The sequence below is a fragment of the Haemaphysalis longicornis genome, unplaced genomic scaffold (genome assembly GCF_048455015.1).
Source record: "Haemaphysalis longicornis isolate Haplotype H1 unplaced genomic scaffold, Haemaphysalis longicornis Haplotype H1 scaffold_9, whole genome shotgun sequence".
Classification (NCBI taxonomy): domain Eukaryota; kingdom Metazoa; phylum Arthropoda; class Arachnida; order Ixodida; family Ixodidae; genus Haemaphysalis; species Haemaphysalis longicornis.
The window spans coordinates 92,023,322-92,040,961 of record NW_027526460.1 but is presented as its reverse complement, the minus strand read 5'-3'; the positions used below and the strand labels follow the sequence as shown (position 1 = coordinate 92,040,961).

Sequence of the window (17,640 nt, the reverse complement as noted above, 5' to 3'; positions counted from 1 at the left end):
GGAGCGCATGAGTCGTACGAATCTCTTCATTTCCGTTAAAAAAGGAGGTCTTGGACTGGTGCACCTATTTCTTAGGCAGGTTGTCTCTAGGTTTATTTTCCTGAGAGACCAGACAGACCCTTTTCTACGAACAGTTGTGCAGACGAGATTGGTGAATTATTTGCCAGATTTTGTTGTGTCTTCCAGTGCACTAAAACCAAGAGCACCACGAGGCTACATGAAAGAGGTCGTTATGGCCTTTCAATTCCTGAAGGCCAGGTTTTCCTACGAATACCTTGCTCTGGTGCCTAGAAAGAAACTGTACAAGGATTTAATCGATGTGGCATTACCGGTACCTGTTTATCGTTCGTTATACTGTGCAGGAACGGGGAAAGATGTGTTAAGAAGAGTTAAGCAAATGACTGTCAAGTCAACAGTCAAAAGTTTCTTCTTTCAATTACATACCGGAACACTACCCGTCAGTCCTTGGCTGCGGGAGAAAGGAATACTTGTAGCTGGGTCAGTGAATTGTCGACATTGCGGTAAACTGGAAACTATAGAACACATCTTCTTGGACTGTTCTGACGCAGTGTTCCACTGGGACATTCTCCAGCGGACACTAAAGAAAGAACTGCCGGTATCCCCGTATGGAATACGTTTCCTTCCAACGCGTAATGATGGAGGCATGCCACTTGACATGTTTATGGCCTTGAGCCTGCACAGTCTCTGGAAACCTCGTATGGCCGTGAGACATGCAGACCCGGATGCACGACCGGCAAGGGAATACTTTATCGAAAGCATTGCTTATATCAGAGATGTTATGAAAATGCAAGACGAGAAACCTGACTGGGCTAACATATTGGATGAACTAGTTAACCTGAAACGCTTTAAACACGTGCCACCCGTAGCAGTGGGAAGGGTTTTATCATTATGTTGTGACAGACATGTGTCATTGTTTAATTTTTTTTTGCCATTATGCTGTGTGGAGGCATGTGTCATTGTTATGTATTTTGTGCGCTGTACCAAGCCGGTAATAAAGAAAAAAATAACTCCTCGTTAGTATAGGGATTCTACTTCCGGCCACCGTGGTGATCGGACGCAGGATGCAGGGCTCCCACGGAGCGGTTTTCAGCGGTCCATCCGGCCGCGGTACCAGGAATGAAGAAGCAGGCCAGGATTATTCTGTTGTTTTGCCTGCACTACCTACAGGGTCAGTGGTTTTAAATACTGTTTTTTTACATGCCGATGTGAAGGGGCGGCCCTACCGGGTTGAAGATTTCAGGGATGCCCTGCTGCAACAAGGCTTGTTCGGCGACGTGATAGCGCTCGGCGCTTATCAAATGAACCACATTTGGGCCGTCACATTTGCAAGCGCCGAAGCTGCAAAAAAGATGGTGGGCGTGGCGGAGATGACTGTGAAGGGGCGGCGGTGCCTGGTCATTGACCCGGGCAACAGAGACCTGCGCATCAAGCTGCACTGGATCCTGCACAACGTTCCCGACGAAGAAGTAAAGGTAGCGTTTGCACCTTTTGGGCGAGTTACCGAAGTAACGAAGGAAAAGTGGAGGGTGGACGGGTGCAGCAAGCAGTCCACCATGACGCGCGTGGCGGTTCTGAAGCTTAATGTGGGCGTTAAGCCCGAGGACATCCCGCATCAGCTGCGTATTGCCGGGGACTTGGCACTCGTCGTTGTTCCAGGGAGACCTCCGAAGTGCCTGCGGTGCCAACGCGAGGGGCACGTCCGGAGGGAGTGTCGGGTACCCAAGTGCAACACTTGTCGGCGGTTTGGGCACGAATCTGCCGACTGTGTAAAGACGTATGCGGCAGTGGCCACGAATGTTGCCAAGGAGGATGGCTCGGAGATGATTATGGACGAGGAAGACTCCGAGGAAGCAGCCGGAGCTAAATGCAAGAGCACGGAAGCCGAGAGCACGGTGGAGCCACCGCCCGAAAAAGGTGGAGAAGGCGGAAATCCAGGAAGTGTTGAGTCGCCGAGTCGTCTCGAGCAGAGCCCTGGGAAGGGCACGTCTATCAAGGATGGTGCAACGACAGTTGGTGTGACAGTGTCAACTGCTACGCCAACTTTGGAAGGGGCAACGAGCGACGAGGAAATGGCTAACGCCGCTAGTGGTGTGAGAAAACGCAGTAGTAGTGAGTCGAACAGCCAAAGTGAAAACGTGGAGGGGCCCCCGCTTAAAGCAACGTCACTACGAAGGGCAACGCTCAGGCCGAAGCCGAACGTTTCGACTGAACGTGTTCCGAGGTCAGCGAAAACTTGAAAGTGCTGTGTGATGGGGGTGTGCGAAGAACGTTTCAGGCACGGCATGTCAACTCGAACGCACTGGACGACCACGTAAGCTCTTCATTGAAACGTGGAGTGCTTCAGAGTAAGCGATGTATTTTCGAAACTAGGCTCTCCGTGTGGTTCTCACTTCGAGAAAAATGACTTTTAAAAAACCACTCCGCGTAGGCACGCTCAACGTCAGGGGGCTAGGAGAGAGGCGAAAGCAATGCCAACTGAAACGGTTGCTAAATGAAAATGAAATCGACGTGCTAGCAATACAAGAAACGAAAATTGAAAGTGAGAACCGCACTGACAGCTTTGTTAAACAGTTTGGAAATATTTACAGTGTCTGCGTCAGCCATGCAGTAGGGGCTTCTGCGGGGTGTTGTGTTTTGTTGAAAAATTCAACGGACCTGAGTGTAGAAAACGTGATTTCCTGTGAGTCAGGAAGGCTTGTCTTGTGTGATTTTACGTTTGTAGATGTAGCGTTTCGTTTTATATGCGTTTATGCCCCAAATAGAGTACGGGGCAGACTTGAATTTTTCCAATCAATCAGGGGGTACTTGGGGTGTGATAAAAACGTGTTGCTACTAGGAGATTTTAACTGCGTCTGCGCGAGTGAAGACAAAAGTGGTGGCACACCGTTTATAGACGAAAGTACGAAAGTGTTGGTAGAGCTCATTGAGGAATACGAGCTTATGGACGTCGGTCAGTTCGCCCCACCTCCTAAATGTCTGCGTTTCACGCACTTTCAGGGATCAAGTCATGCGCGCCTCGACCGGGCATATGTGTCGTTGGAAGTGGCCGAGGAATGTAACTCGTATTCGGTAGAAAATGTTTCTTTCAGTGATCATTGCTTGGTTTCGTTCACGATTGGTGAAGCGAAAAGAGAAAGCGAACAAGTTTAACTGGGATTTATGGAAATTAAACGCAAGACTACTGAATGACCCTGTATTTTGCGATAAAGTGGAGTTTAGTTTGATTAAACACTTGGAAGATTACGACACTGACTGGGGCACTAAGTGGGAGCTTTTTAAGCAAGAAGTTAAAATAGAAGCAGTAGAAAGAGCAAGCGTGCTAAAAAAGTTCGAAAGAAGAACAGTGGAAAAACTGCGCTCTAACTTGACACAGTTGCTGAAACTGGAAAGCGACATGCCAGGTTTGTTTAAGGAAGATATCGCGGAGATAAAAAGTAAGCTGGAAGCAATAGACAAGATCAGGTTTGAAGGGGCGATTGTACGCGCACGCGCAGAAAGGTTTCTGGCCGGAGAGCAGCCAACAAGGCGGGCGCTTTGCGACGAAACGCGGTATGCCAGAAAGAGTGATATTGAGAGCGTCATGTATCGTGGTCGATTGACTGAAGATAAAAGATGCATACAAAATGCGTTTGTCGAGCATTACACCCAGCTGTTTGGTCCCAGCTCGCCTAGAATGGACGAGTTCGAAGAAACGTTTCTACCCCTGCTTCCACGGCTCGATTCGGAAGTTATACGCACTTTAGAAGAACCGATATCGTTTGCGGAAATAGAGAACGCAATAGCTGAATTACAATCTAGCAAAACACCGGGGCCAGACGGGCTAATAGCTGAGTTTTACAAGAAACACTGCGGGAAAATTTGCCCTTTTTTGTATGCTGTATTTAAAGAGGCGTATGAGAGGCAATCCCTTCCGCCGTCATTTTCAAGGACACATACGGTGTTAATACCGAAATCTGAGGACATCGTAAAGCTGCAGTCAGTGTCAGGTTACAGGCCAATAACACTGGCTAATGTTGATTACAAAATTTTAATGAAAGTACTTGCGAAACGTTTGCAAACAGTAATCAAGACCATAGTGGGGCCGCACCAGACGTGTGGTATCCGCGGGAGGAGCATTGTGACCAATGCTCACGTGGCGCGGAGCGTTTTACAGTGTTGCGAAATGTTATTCAGAAAAGTAGCAGTATTGCAAGTCGACTTCGAAAAGGCCTTTGACCGGGTTTGTCACAAGGTTCTATTCTGTGTTCTTAAACATGTAAACCTTGGTGAGGTGGTGATAAAGGGAGTTTCCATGGCCTATAGCAACTGCTTTACGCAGTTAATTATTAACAAAAGCGTCACTGAGCGAATTCCTGTTTTGTCTTCTGTTAGGCAGGGCTGTCCAATTAGCCCCCTTCTTTTTTCAATATTTCTTGAACCTTTCTGTCTGAAGATTCTGCATAGTCAGGACATTCACGGCTTTCAGTTGCACTCAAGTGAGGTGCGTCTTCTTGCATACGCAGATGATGTTGCTTTGTTTTGTGTTGACAAGAGAAGTGTGAGTAGTGCAGTAGCAGTCACCAAAGAATTCTGCTCCGTCACTGGCAGCTCGGTGAACTGGGAAAAGTGCACGGGTTTTTGGCACGGGGAATGGAGCTCGACGCCAGACGTATTTGAAAACGTATCGTGGACGGTCATACCATCGCGCTATCTCGGTGTGCCGCTGGACTGCTATCAGGACACCAATGCATACTGGCAGGAGGAGACAAAAAAATTGCGGGAAAAGCCAATCAAATGGGGAGGCAGGGCTTTGTCTATTTTTGCACGGGCAAGTGTATGCAATCTGTTCTTTCTCGCGAAACTATGGTACGTGATGCAGGTGCTGCACTGTTCACAATTGCACGTGCAAAAGATACATCGAGTGTGCGCTGTATTTGTGTGGGGATCCACGTGGGAGCGAATGAGCAGGATTTATCTTTTTCGTAGAGTTAAGGAAGGAGGGTTAGGTCTGTCACACATTTTTGTGCGGCAAATTGTGAATAGGTTTCTGTTTTTGAGGGACACCACAGACCCATTTCTCCGTACTTTCCTACAAGTGGCACTGGTGAAAGAGCTTCCCGAATACATTGTATCGTCAAGTGATGATGTTTGTTGTGTGGTAAAAGGCTACCTGAAAGAAGTGGTACTTGCTGTCAGATTTCTGGGTGTACGTTTTTCGTTTGAATATCTGTCAACGGTTGAAAGGAAACCTTTAATCATGCACCTGAAAGAGATGCTGTTCCCTGTGCCATTGTATCGGGCGTTGTACAATCTGGGCCTTGGCCAGGATGTTCTTTGCCGTGTTAAGAAGATGCTTGTCCCGGCCTCAGTGAAGACATTCTTTTTTAAATTACATACTGAAACCCTCCCAGTAAAAACATGGATGGAAGGAAAAGGATTGGTTGTACCTTGGCCAACTAATTGCCTCCTCTGTCAGAAACCAGAGACAATAGAGCACGTCTTCATTGAGTGTTGGGACGCCATCTTTTTTTGGGACGTCCTGCAGAGGACGTTAAAGAAAGACTTCCCACTCACAGCGCATGGTATCCGGTTTCTTTCAGTAGAAGCCCTAAATGGCTTACCATGTGACCTTGTCATGCTGTTAGGCCTGTACGCAATATGGCGAAGTCGGATGGCTGTAAGGCACTCCGATGTAGATGCGAAGACTGTGTCTCAGTATTTTGCAGAGAACGTTAAGTTACTCCACAAAGTGTACGAGATGCAATGTATAGAAACCGAGTGGCTGCATGATTTTGGGAACCTTGCAAGTTTTGGCGTTTTTAGCAGTTTTCCCCAGCCAAAGTCTGGCCGGTGGGTTTTAAACCGATAATAGTGTGTAAACCTAGAAAATGCAGGAAATAAAGAAAAAAAAAAAACTCCTCGTTAGTATAGTGGCCAGTATCCCCGCCTGTCACGCGGGAGACCGGGGTTCGATTCCCCGACGGGGAGTGTTTTCTTTTTCTTTTTCCGGTGAGTAACAGTAGAGTATGGCGATTTCTACGCTCTTCCCACTTATCTCTCCTCGTTAGTATAGTAGCTAGTATCCCCACCTGTCAGAGGTCACATGCAGTGTCGTGAACTGGGGAAAGTGCCTCGGGTTTTGGCACGGTGAATGGATGTCCACTCCTGCTTTTTATGCTAATGTTAACTGGGTCACCACCCCGGTAAAGTACTTGGGAGCCCCCTTAGAATATTATCGCGACAGTGAGCCTTATTGGCGCGGGAAGGTGCAGGCACTGAGGGAGAGGGGGGGAAAAACTGAAAGCAACTGGTTTGTCAGTGTTTGGGACAGCCACAACTTGTAATCTCTTTTTTGTTGAAAAGATTTGGTTTGTTATGCAAGTACTGCCTTGTACACGCTTGAACGTCCAGACGCTACATCGCGTATTTGCTGTTTTTGTTTGGGGGTCCAATTGGGAAAGGAGTAGTAGAACAAACTTGTTTAGAATAATCAGAGATGGGGGTTTAGGGCTTACGAACCTGTTTGTACGACAACTCGTAAACCGATTTTTGTTTTTGCGTGATATACAAGACCCTTTTCTGCGCACTGTAATTCAAGTTCGACTAATGCGTGCTGTACCCGAATTTGTGGTTTTCTCACGCAGCATGCCTGGGGGTATTTATGGATATTTTAGAGAGATTGTTTTGTCATACCAATTTTTGCTAGCCCGGTTTTCGATGCAATATTTGGCCAATGTAACGCGGAAAAAATTGTATAAGGATGTGCGCGATGTAGTATTCCCTGTTCCACTGGGCCAGGGCAGGATGTGTTGAAACGAGTGAAGCGAATGGAAGTGTCACCCGGAGCAAAGTCCTTCTTCTTTAAATTACACACTGGTACGCTTTCAGTGGCGACTTGGATGAAGGATAGGGGAATCTCTATGCCATAGGGAACCGACTGTTCCATTTGCAAACAGCCGGAAACGGTGGAACATGTCTTCCTCCACTGTTGGGCAGCAGTATTTCTGTGGGATGACGCACACAGAAGCAAATACAGCGACGCATCGCGCAGGTCCAGGCACACAGGTGGAAATCATTTTGTGAGTCTCTCGACCCTCGGAAGCCTCTGTCCTCTATATGGAGAACAGTGCGTGGACTGGCGATGCCTGTGCAGCAGCGATGCCCGTTCAAGGCATTGGCACTCCATGAAAACCGTAGGGAGTTGGAAGTTGCGGAGGATTTCTGCGTGAGGGTTGCTGCAACAACTGATAACGTTGTATCTGCGAGGAACAGCCAAGCTCCTTGTTCCCGTGAAGAACGTATGGATGTTCTCTTTTCAATGGAAGAATTAGAGGCAGCCCTGGCATCCTGCAGGCGTCGTTCTTCACCGGGTCATGATGGCGTAACGTACTCCACCTTATGCCACCTAGGCCCTGGAGCTCGACAAGCGCTTCCGGACCTATTTAACCAGACATGGACAGATGGTGTCGTACCCCTACAGTGGAAGACAAGCCGTCTCGTTCCATTGCTAAAGCCTGGCAAAAATCCCCTTGATCTGGCATCGTACCGTCCCATTGCCCTGGCAAGCTGCCTTGGCAAAGTCATGGAAAGAATGATCCTCACGCGGCTACAGTGGTTCCTCGAATACCACAACGCATATCCGGAGGCTATGGCCGGTTTTCGACGAGGGCGTTCTTCTATTGACTGTGTGGTAGATCTAGTCACGTTTGTACAGCAAGAAAAAAGCCGCAAACGGCTCTCAGCAGCCCTCTTTCTCGACGTCAAAGGGGCCTATGATAACGTGCTTCACGAGTCAGTACTAGACGCCCTTCAGCACTTTGGACTCGGTGGCAGAATTTACAAATGGATACACAGCTTCTTGTCCGAAAGATCATTTTTTGTAATGACAGAAGACGGCCCAACATCGCAGCACATCATCAAACGTGGTGTTCCTCAAGGTGGGGTGCTAAGCCCAACCCTCTTCAACCTAGCGATAATCGGGCTTGTCCACGCTCTACCGAAGACTGTCCGTATATCCATTTACGCCGATGACATCTGCCTCTGGGCTTCGGCTGTTAATCGACCTCAGCTGCGAGCACGGCTTCAAAAAGCGGCCAATGTGACGAGGGCATACCTCCGAAAGCAAGGACTCAGTATTTCTAGTGAAAAGTGCGCGGTCGTTGCGTTTACCCGCAAACCCATGTCCCGATATCCCATAACGATCAATGGAAAGTCGATACCTTACTCCAGAAATCACAAATTTCTTGGCGCGATCATCGACAGGGACCTGTCATGGAGCGCACATGTGTCTTTCTTAAAGAAGAAACTCACTGCCATCGCCCACATTTTCAAATTTCTCGCTGGAAAGACGTGGGGCACATCGGTCAGAGGAATGCTGCAACTGTACCAGGCACTCTTCTTGGGCGTTTTGCGCTACAGCTTGCCAGCGATATCCGGTACATGCTCCTCTAACCTTCGGGTGATCCAAAGCATCCAAGCGCAGGCTCTCCGCACGTGTCTTGGTTTGCCGCGATGTGCTTCAACAGTGGGCACATTATACATTGCCCAAGACTATCCTACAGCAACTTATGTGACCACTGAGACGCTACGCCTACACATCAGGCTCCTCACGAGGCTACCAAGTCACCACCTTGCGCAGCTTCCTCAGAGGCGACCACGCTCTTCCTTTGCAGCCATTGTCGCAGCGCACAGGGCTGAGGTACCGTCAGACTACACGCCTGCGGTCACACCGTCCTCCCCGTTGTGGTGCCTGGCAACACCGGACATTCGTCTGCATGTTCCGGGCATTGGAAAAAAGGCCGACTTACCACCACTGGCTCTCAGACAGTTTTCTATACAGTTACTGTACGAACAACACAATGACCGGAAGCATGTATACACAGACGGTTCTGTGACGTCCTCGAGTTCGGCAGGTGCGGTGGTTATACCATCAGAGTCAACCAAGATTCGATTCCGTGTCGCCCATGTAACGAGCTCGACGGCTACTGAACTTGCAGCCATTCGTGAAGCTCTTCAATAAATCATGGAAGCTTCTCCCCAAAAATGGTCCATTTTTACCGACTCCAAAGGCGCCCTGCAAAGCTTCCGAGCAGCCCTGCGCTACGGTCCTTTGCACCAACTAGTGACAGAAATTCGGGAATTATTTCACCAGGCTGTCATAAAGGGCCATAACATTGTATTTCAGTGGCTGCCAAGTCACAGTGGAATCACCGGCAATGTCTCGGCTGATGCAGCTGCCCGGACAGGCCATGACAGTGAAAGGACCATCTTGCTTCCGCTTGCAAGGACTGATGCCGCTAGGCTGCTTCCTCAGTTCGCGCGGAGGACCTCCATTATTCAATGGAATACACCGGGCTTTGTGCACCCGCGCCTCCACAACCAGGACCCTCTACTCCAGCGTCGTCTTCCGTGTGGGCTGACTCGATCACAGTCTACTTTACTTTGTAGGCTGTGGTTGGGAGTGGCCTTCACGAAAGCCTACTCCTTCCTCATCGGGATGGCCAGTAGTGCTCACTGCGACGCCTGCGAGGTTGAAGAGACAATCGACCATGTGCTTTGTTGTTGTCCCGAGTATTCATCGGAAAGACGCGTTTTGGCAGCCGAGCTCAGAAGATTGGACAATCAAGAGTTCAAGCTAGAGACTATTCTAGGACAAAGATCCCTACAATCGACTTCGCAGAAGGCAACAAAAGCCCTTCTGCGTTTTATGAAGGACACAGGTTTAGCTGAGAGGCTCTAGTGCCCACGAAGGGACTAAAGTGTGTGCGCGACCCCGCTCCTATCCCCCCTTTTTCGCCTGCCATCTCTTTTATCCCCTGAACAACCCTTCCCCAGTGCCGAGTAGCAATCCGGGCTCTCAGCCTGGATAACCTCTCGGCCTTTCCTCTCGCTTTTCTCCTCCTCCTCCTCCTCCTCCTCCAAAGGACACTTCGAAAGGACTTTCCTCTGAGCCCACATGGCATACGATTCTTGAGCATAGGCAGTGAAGATGGGGTTCCATTTGACCTTATCATGTTGCTTGGCCTGCACAGTATTTGGCGTTCGCGAATGGCCTGGCTTAATCGTGATTTAGACGCGCGACCGACGCGACAGATGTTTAGAGAAAGCGTCTCTCTATTCGCGGAATGTCAAAAAGCAAAGAATACAGTACCTGAGTGGTTGTCAAGGGTTGAACCTCTTACGGCGCTTAGGGAATTTTAAAAGACAACGCCGGCCTATGATGGCACGGCAGCCTCATTGTTAGTTTTACCTCTGTACCCGAAGTGTTTGTTGTACTGTCGAAGACCGGCAATAAAGAAAAAAAAAGTATCCCCGCCTGTCACGCGGGAGACCGAGGTTCGATTCCCCGAAGGGGAGTGTTTTCTTTTTCTTTTTCCGGTGCGTGATAGTAGAGTTTGGTGACCTCTACGCTCTTCCCACTCATCTCTCCTCGTTAGCATCTCTCCTCTTCCCACTCATCTCTCCTCGTCATCTCTCCTCGTTAGCTCACTTCACTTCCGGCCCCCAGTGGGTGCGGACGTGCGATGGCTAGATCCGCGCAAGGCGTTGCTCCGGCTATGTCTGGCCGCGCTGGCCGCTCGTTCGGCGAGCCGACTGGTTATCGCTGGCTGCTGCCCACTTTGCCTTCGGATGATAGCATGAAGGCGTGCGTTTTTCTGCACTGCGACCCATCGAAGCGCCCGTACCGTATCGACAACTTTTGTGCCCGTTCCGTGAATAGGACTTACTGAAGGAAGTGGGAGGCATTGGGCCTTTCCAGATGAACCACATCTGGCTCGTCAAGTTTCGCACCCCGGCTGCGCGTGAGCGGATTTTGAAGAAAGGATCGCTGCAGGTGAAGGGACATTTCTGTGCCGTAATCGACCCAATCCACCAGGACATAAGTTTTAAGGTGCACTGGGTGCCATTTGACATTCCTGGCGAGTGTCTGAGCCGTGCACTGAGTGATTTCGGCGACGTCAAGAGTGTCAAGCATGACGCCTGGGCGGCCAACGGTTTCGAGACGGCGGAATCGACCACACGGGTTATCCAGATGAAGCTCAGGCCGGACGTCACGCCGGACGAACTACCGCACGTGATGAAATTCTACAGCGGCCAGGTGCTTGTCGTCGTGCCGGGACGGGCGCCGCTGTGCTTGCGGTGCAAGCACACTGGTCACACGAGGTGCGACTGCCGTGTGCCGCGGTGCTTCAAGTGCCGTTCTTTCGGTCACACGGCCGAGGAGTGTGTGCCGACGTACGCCAGGGTGGTTGGGGGAAAGGAGGAGGACCCTGAAGTGAACGAGAACTTGATGGAACCCGAGGAAGCGGAGGCGGCTTCGAAAGCCGAACCCTAAACGACAGTGCAAAGCCCGGAACAACAAGGAGCAGCAGAGGCGGCAACCAACGCCCCCCGAGCCAGGCCAGGACGAAGAAGAGGAACAGGACACTGACAAGACGAAAACTACGGAGCAACAACAACCGGAAGAAGGGAGCGGTGCAGCCGATGCAAGTGTGGAAACCATGGACGCCAAGGAAGCACCAGCAAAGAGACGACGGAATGAAGGGGAGGACTTCACCAAGGAAAGCAACGAGCAAAAAATTGGGCCCATCTCCCCGCGAGGGGGACTCGAGTAAATGCGTCGCATAGGGGGTGGGTGTATTGCGTTAACGTTTAGTGTTTGGGGAGTTGGTGGTAGTGAATGCGTTGTATCAGCAGCTTCTTGACGTAGTTTGAATGAGTCAAGGATATAAGGCGCGTTCGTAGCCTCCCATTCTGTGTCGGCTTTGTGGCGCAGTGGGTAGAGCGCCATGTACATTGCGTTCCGCCCGCAGGGTCGAGGGATCGAAACCAGGCGCCGGATAGTATTTTTTTTTATATAGTGTAGGGGGAGGGGTGCGGACAACGACGGTGCGGACTACGACAGACGTCAACGCGGGTGAAATCGTGAGTTACTGAAATGCTCTGCATTTAAAAATTGAAACGAATGGAACACGAATGCAGAAAGGCAGCAGCGGGAAAGGGCAGGTACGGTAAAGAATCCCGGTCCGTGTCTTTGACACGTCTGCAGCAAATTAATGAAGTAGAAGCTGACCAGGTTTTTTTTTCTTTGTTACAGTAGCTATTTTGTTTGTCTGTTTGATACCATGCTGTCCGGGTGCTACTACGCCTCATGACTGTTAAACTCAGAACGCCCTTCAGAGTAGGGAAATGTCCGGGGACTCGGGTCAAAAAGGCGCCAGTTAAACCTCAGCAGTCTTGTTCGCGAAAAGCATTTGGATGTCATTGGCATTCAAGAAACTGAAATTGAGAGCGAAAAGCACACTGACAGTGTGGTAGCACCTTTTGGTGCGGAATTTGATGTTGCTGTACGCCACTCAGTCGGTCTATCAGCCGGCTGCTGCTTGTTGCTAAGAAAGTCCCTAGGTATCGTTGTTCGAAACATAGTGAGCAGTGAAACTGGACGATTTGTTTTATGTGACTTTGTTTATGAAGATGTAGAGTTCAGAGTGTTGTGTGTGTACGCCCCCACAAAAGCGAAGCCCCGCTATGAGTTTTTCGAAAGCATTGAAAGTTATTTTGAAAGGGAGAAAGTTTTGCTTGTTCTCGGTGATTTTAATTGTGTTTGCTCTCCTGAAGACAGGTCAAAGGTAGATGGGGTAGCTGATCGCAGCGCGAAGCTACTTGGAAAGATTACAGCCGACAGTTCGTTGGAAGATGTGGCCATGATTGCAGGAAATGGGAAAGGGGTTCTTTACACACACTTCCAGGGGGCAAGTCACGCGAGGTTGGATCGCATTGATGTTTCTGGGGATTTGACACCGTTATGTAACAACTACGAAGTGCAAGAAGTGTCATTTAGCGATCACTGTTTGGTCGCATTTTCACTGGGGTATAAAACAATACCAAAGTCCAATTTTAACTGGTCACTTTGGAAGATGAATGCAAAATTGCTTGATGTTAAGGTTTTTCTCGACAGGGTTAAAAATGTCTTTGATAATAAGTATGCACTGAAGTGTAACAGCAAAAGTGAAGCCTGGGAAAATTTTAAACAAAACATTAAAATGATCGCTCTAGAGCGATCAAGTGAGATAAAGAGGAAAGAAAGAGAAAAAGAAACAGGCCTCCGAAGTATCCTTAAGCAGTTGATACAGGAAGAAACAAAAGAACCCGGCCTTTTTATAGATGACATAAGAAACACAAAGCGCGCCCTGGAAGACCTTGATGTCGAGAAATACCGTGGGGCAACCGTGAGGGCTCGTGCGGAAAAAATGTTCGCAGGTGAACAACCGACAAAACGCGCTCTAGCTGACGAAAAAAGGCATTCACGTAAGCAAGACGTAAAAGAAATTGAGTGGGCAGGTGTAGTTACTCAAAACAAAGACGAGATAGCTCGTGCGTTTACACAGTACTATCGAGATTTGTTTGTTCTGCGAAAACCTAAAGAAGGGTTTAAAACAGAATTTCTGAACTGTCTTCCGCAGCTGGAAAGTGAAGAGACAGCACTTCTGGAAAGGGAGATAACCTTAAGCGAAATCGAGGACGCCATAAATGATTTGAACTCTGGCAAATCGCCGGGGCCTGACGGGATTGGTGCTTTTTTTTACAAGAAGTTTAAGGCAGAAGTGACGGGATTACTTCATGGGGTTTTTTCTGAGTCTTATGAGCGTGGGAGTCTACCGCCGTCTTGCGGAAATGCCCACACGGTGTTGATACCGAAGGGGGAGGACAGCGATCAATCGAACAAAGTAACTGGCTACAGGCCTACTACACTTACTAATACTGATTATAAGATATTAATGAAAGTTCTTGCGAAACGTATGCAAGGCGTTATCAAATCGTTAATAGGGCCTCACCAAACCTGTGGTATAAAGGGAAGAACTATATTTACAAATATTCATGTAGCCCGCAGCGTATTGGAGTACTGTGATGCCGACTTTCGAACGGTAGCCATGGTACAAATAGACCTGGCGAAAGCTTTCGACCGTGTATGTCATGAAATACTGTTTGAAATACTGCAGCATGTTAACTTAGGGTCGGTAATTAAAGACGGCGTTAAAATGGCCTACAGTAATTGTAATACTAGAATAATTGTTAATAAGGAATTAACAGATAAAATACACGTTCAGTCCTCAGTGAGGCAAGGGTGTCCACTGAGCCCGCTACTTTTTGCCCTGTATATCGAACCTTTGTGTGCAAAGATAATTGCCAGTAGTAGCATACGTGGTTTTTGCCTGCAGGCATGCGAAGTAAAGGTGTTGGCATACGCTGACGATGTGGCTTTTTTCTGTTCAGACAAAGAAAGTGTGAGTAAGGCGCTGCGCATGACGCAACGCTTTTGTGATGTAACGGGTAGTCAATTAAACGCCAGCAAAACTGTCCGGCTTTGGCATGGGGAATGGGCAGAGGTACCTGCTGTTTACGAAAACATCCAGTGGTTCACAACGCCGTCAAAGTATTTGGGGGTACCATTGGATCGGTATCGCGAAAATACGGCGTACTGGGGCGATAGGGCGCATGAAATGCGTGCGCAGACAGAAAAATGGGGTGGTAAAAAATTGTCTATTTTTGCGCGTGCAACTGTGTGCAACTTGTTTCTGGTGGCCAAGATTTGGTATATAATGCAGGTTTTATCGTGTTCCCGGATGAATGTGCAAAAGTTCCATCGCCTGTTTCCAGTTTTCGTTTGGCAGTCGGTTTTCGAGCGAACAAGCCGCAGCGATTTGTTCCGCAGACTGGAGGATGGTGGTCTGGCGTTACCACACCTTTTTGTGAAACAGCTTGTGTCAAGGTTTTTCTTTTTAAGGGACCAGACAGACCCTTTAATTCGAACCTATTTGCAAATGTCACTAGCGACAGCCCTGCCAAATTTTGTTGTTTCATCTGTTGACTATGTAAGGCATAGTGGTAGCGGTTTTCTGCGGGAAGTAGTCGCATCCTTCCGTTTTCTCACGGCCCGGTTTTCGATGGAATACCTGTCCAATGTTTCCCGTAAGCGTCTTTCCAGAGACCTAACTGAATCCCTGTTCCCCGAACCAATCTACCGATCCAGATACCGTGACAGCACCGGCCGCGACGTTTTAAAGAGGGTCAAAAAAATGGCAGTGCGAGGGGCTGCAAAGACGTTTTTCTTTAAGCTTCACACGGACACCCTTCCGGTACTGACATGGGAAGAGCGAAGGGGGCTGTTTTTACCGTGGGGTTCAGACTGCTTTTTGTGCAAAAAACCCGAAAATGTGGAGCACGTTTTCCTGGATTGCTGGGACGCAGTCTTTTTCTGGGACGTCCTTCAAAGAACTATAAAAAAAGATTTGCCACTAACAGCCGAAGGAATTAGATACCTTTCAGTAAACACGGAAACTATTCCATACGACCTGCTCTTTCTTTTAGGTTTGCACGCAATATGGCGTAGCAGAATGGACGTTCGTCACAATTCAGTTGACGCGCGGTCTGTAAATAGTTATTTTGTTGAAGACGTCTGTAGTCTTCGAGATGTGGTGAATAATGATGATTGTGATCATGAATTTTTGTGTTTGTTAAATGAGCTTAGTGTAATGAAAGTGCACCAACATTTCAGCGCCAACTAAAAGTTTGGCGGAGGTTTATTGTCTTCAACCTCAAAGGTTGATTTTGTAATGTGTGTGTTGTTGACAAAATATGCAATAAAGAAAAAAAAAACTCCTCGTTAGTATAGTGGCCAGTATCCCCGCCTGTCACGCGGGAGACCGGGGTTCGATTCCCCGACGGGGAGTGTTTTCTTTTTCCTTTTCCGGTGAGTAACAGTAGAGTATGGCGATCTCTACGCTCTTCCCACTTATCTCTCCTCGTTAGTATAGTGGCCAGTATCCCCGCCTGTCACGCGGGAGACCGGGGTTCGATTCCCCGACGGGGAGTGTTTTCTTTTTCCTTTTCCGGTGAGTAACAGTAGAGTATGGCGATCTCTACGCTCTTCCCACTTATCTCTCCTCGTTAGTATAGTGGCCAGTATCCCCGCCTGTCACGCGGGAGACCGGGGTTCGATTCCCCGACGGGGAGTGTTTTCTTTTTCCTTTTCCGGTGAGTAACAGTAGAGTATGGCGATCTCTACGCTCTTCCCACTGATCTCTCCTCGTTAGTATAGTGGCCAGTATCCCCGCCTGTCACGCGGGAGACCGGGGTTCGATTCCCCGACGGGGAGTGTTTTCTTTTTCCTTTTCCGGTGAGTAACAGTAGAGTATGGCGATCTCTACGCTCTTCCCACTTATCTCTCCTCGTTAGTATAGTGGCCAGTATCCCCGCCTGTCACGCGGGAGACCGGGGTTCGATTCCCCGACGGGGAGTGTTTTCTTTTTCTTTTTCCGGTGAGTAACAGTAGAGTATGGCGATCTCTACGCTCTTCCCACTTATCTCTCCTCGTTAGTATAGTGGCCAGTATCCCCGCCTGTCACGCGGGAGACCGGGGTTCGATTCCCCGACGGGGAGTGTTTTCTTTTTCTTTTTCCGGTGAGTAACAGTAGAGTATGGCGATCTCTACGCTCTTCCCACTTATCTCTCCTCGTTAGTATAGTGGCCAGTATCCCCGCCTGTCACGCGGGAGACCGGGGTTCGATTCCCCGACGGGGAGTGTTTTCTTTTTCTTTTTCCGGTGAGTAACAGTAGAGTATGGCGATCTCTACGCTCTTCCCACTTATCTCTCCTCGTTAGTATAGTGGCCAGTATCCCCGCCTGTCACGCGGGAGACCGGGGTTCGATTCCCCGACGAAGAGTGTTTTCTTTTTCTTTTTCCGGTGAGTAACAGTAGAGTATGGCGATCTCTACGCTCTTCCCACTTATCTCTCCTCGTTAGTATAGTGGCCAGTATCCCCGCCTGTCACGCGGGAGACCGGGGTTCGATTCCCCGACGGGGAGTGTTTTCTTTTTCCTTTTCCGGTGAGTAACAGTAGGGTATGGCGATCTCTACGCTCTTCCCACTTATCTCTCCTCGTTAGTATAGTGGCCAGTATCCCCGCCTGTCACGCGGGAGACCGGGGTTCGATTCCCCGACGGGGAGTGTTTTCTTTTTCCTTTTCCGGTGAGTAACAGTAGGGTATGGCGATCTCTACGCTCTTCCCACTTATCTCTCCTCGTTAGTATAGTGGCCAGTATCCCCGCCTGTCCCGCGGGAGACCGGGGTTCGATTCCCCGACGGGGAGTGTTTTCTTTTTCCTTTTCCGGTGAGTAACAGTAGGGTATGGCGATCTCTACGCTCTTCCCACTTATCTCTCCTCGTTAGTATAGTGGCCAGTATCCCCGCCTGTCACGCGGGAGACCGGGGTTCGATTCCCCGACGGGGAGTGTTTTCTTTTTCCTTTTCCGGTGAGTAACAGTAGGGTATGGCGATCTCTACGCTCTTCCCACTTATCTCTCCTCGTTAGTATAGTGGCCAGTATCCCCGCCTGTCACGCGGGAGACCGGGGTTCGATTCCCCGACGGGGAGTGTTTTCTTTTTCCTTTTCCGGTGAGTAACAGTAGGGTATGGCGATCTCTACGCTCTTCCCACTTATCTCTCCTCGTTAGTATAGTGGCCAGTATCCCCGCCTGTCACGCGGGAGACCGGGGTTCGATTCCCCGACGGGGAGTGTTTTCTTTTTCCTTTTCCGGTGAGTAACGATAGGGTATGGCGATCTCTACGCTCTTCCCACT

The 17,640-nt window shown here is 49.2% G+C and overlaps 15 non-coding genes across 15 annotated transcripts; all 15 read left to right on the top strand.

Annotated features, from left to right (window-relative positions):
* Positions 1-5,916: 5,916 nt before the first annotated feature.
* Trnad-guc (transfer RNA aspartic acid (anticodon GUC)) lies at positions 5,917-5,988 on the top strand. Its single transcript has one exon. It is a non-coding gene; the product is annotated as a tRNA-Asp (tRNA).
* A 9,670-nt stretch (positions 5,989-15,658) lies between these two features.
* On the top strand, positions 15,659-15,730 carry Trnad-guc (transfer RNA aspartic acid (anticodon GUC)). The gene has a single exon. It is a non-coding gene; the product is annotated as a tRNA-Asp (tRNA).
* Positions 15,731-15,800: 70 nt separating this feature from the next.
* Positions 15,801-15,872, top strand: Trnad-guc (transfer RNA aspartic acid (anticodon GUC)). Its single transcript has one exon. It is a non-coding gene; the product is annotated as a tRNA-Asp (tRNA).
* A 70-nt stretch (positions 15,873-15,942) lies between these two features.
* Trnad-guc (transfer RNA aspartic acid (anticodon GUC)) lies at positions 15,943-16,014 on the top strand. Its single transcript has one exon. It is a non-coding gene; the product is annotated as a tRNA-Asp (tRNA).
* Positions 16,015-16,084: 70 nt separating this feature from the next.
* Positions 16,085-16,156, top strand: Trnad-guc (transfer RNA aspartic acid (anticodon GUC)). The gene has a single exon. It is a non-coding gene; the product is annotated as a tRNA-Asp (tRNA).
* A 70-nt stretch (positions 16,157-16,226) lies between these two features.
* Trnad-guc (transfer RNA aspartic acid (anticodon GUC)) lies at positions 16,227-16,298 on the top strand. The gene has a single exon. It is a non-coding gene; the product is annotated as a tRNA-Asp (tRNA).
* Positions 16,299-16,368: 70 nt separating this feature from the next.
* Trnad-guc (transfer RNA aspartic acid (anticodon GUC)) lies at positions 16,369-16,440 on the top strand. The gene has a single exon. It is a non-coding gene; the product is annotated as a tRNA-Asp (tRNA).
* A 70-nt stretch (positions 16,441-16,510) lies between these two features.
* Positions 16,511-16,582, top strand: Trnad-guc (transfer RNA aspartic acid (anticodon GUC)). The gene has a single exon. It is a non-coding gene; the product is annotated as a tRNA-Asp (tRNA).
* A 70-nt stretch (positions 16,583-16,652) lies between these two features.
* Trnad-guc (transfer RNA aspartic acid (anticodon GUC)) lies at positions 16,653-16,724 on the top strand. The gene has a single exon. It is a non-coding gene; the product is annotated as a tRNA-Asp (tRNA).
* Positions 16,725-16,794: 70 nt separating this feature from the next.
* Trnad-guc (transfer RNA aspartic acid (anticodon GUC)) lies at positions 16,795-16,866 on the top strand. Its single transcript has one exon. It is a non-coding gene; the product is annotated as a tRNA-Asp (tRNA).
* Positions 16,867-16,936: 70 nt separating this feature from the next.
* Trnad-guc (transfer RNA aspartic acid (anticodon GUC)) lies at positions 16,937-17,008 on the top strand. Its single transcript has one exon. It is a non-coding gene; the product is annotated as a tRNA-Asp (tRNA).
* Positions 17,009-17,078: 70 nt separating this feature from the next.
* Trnad-guc (transfer RNA aspartic acid (anticodon GUC)) lies at positions 17,079-17,150 on the top strand. The gene has a single exon. It is a non-coding gene; the product is annotated as a tRNA-Asp (tRNA).
* A 70-nt stretch (positions 17,151-17,220) lies between these two features.
* Positions 17,221-17,292, top strand: Trnad-guc (transfer RNA aspartic acid (anticodon GUC)). The gene has a single exon. It is a non-coding gene; the product is annotated as a tRNA-Asp (tRNA).
* Positions 17,293-17,362: 70 nt separating this feature from the next.
* Positions 17,363-17,434, top strand: Trnad-guc (transfer RNA aspartic acid (anticodon GUC)). The gene has a single exon. It is a non-coding gene; the product is annotated as a tRNA-Asp (tRNA).
* Positions 17,435-17,504: 70 nt separating this feature from the next.
* Positions 17,505-17,576, top strand: Trnad-guc (transfer RNA aspartic acid (anticodon GUC)). The gene has a single exon. It is a non-coding gene; the product is annotated as a tRNA-Asp (tRNA).
* Positions 17,577-17,640: the final 64 nt, after the last annotated feature.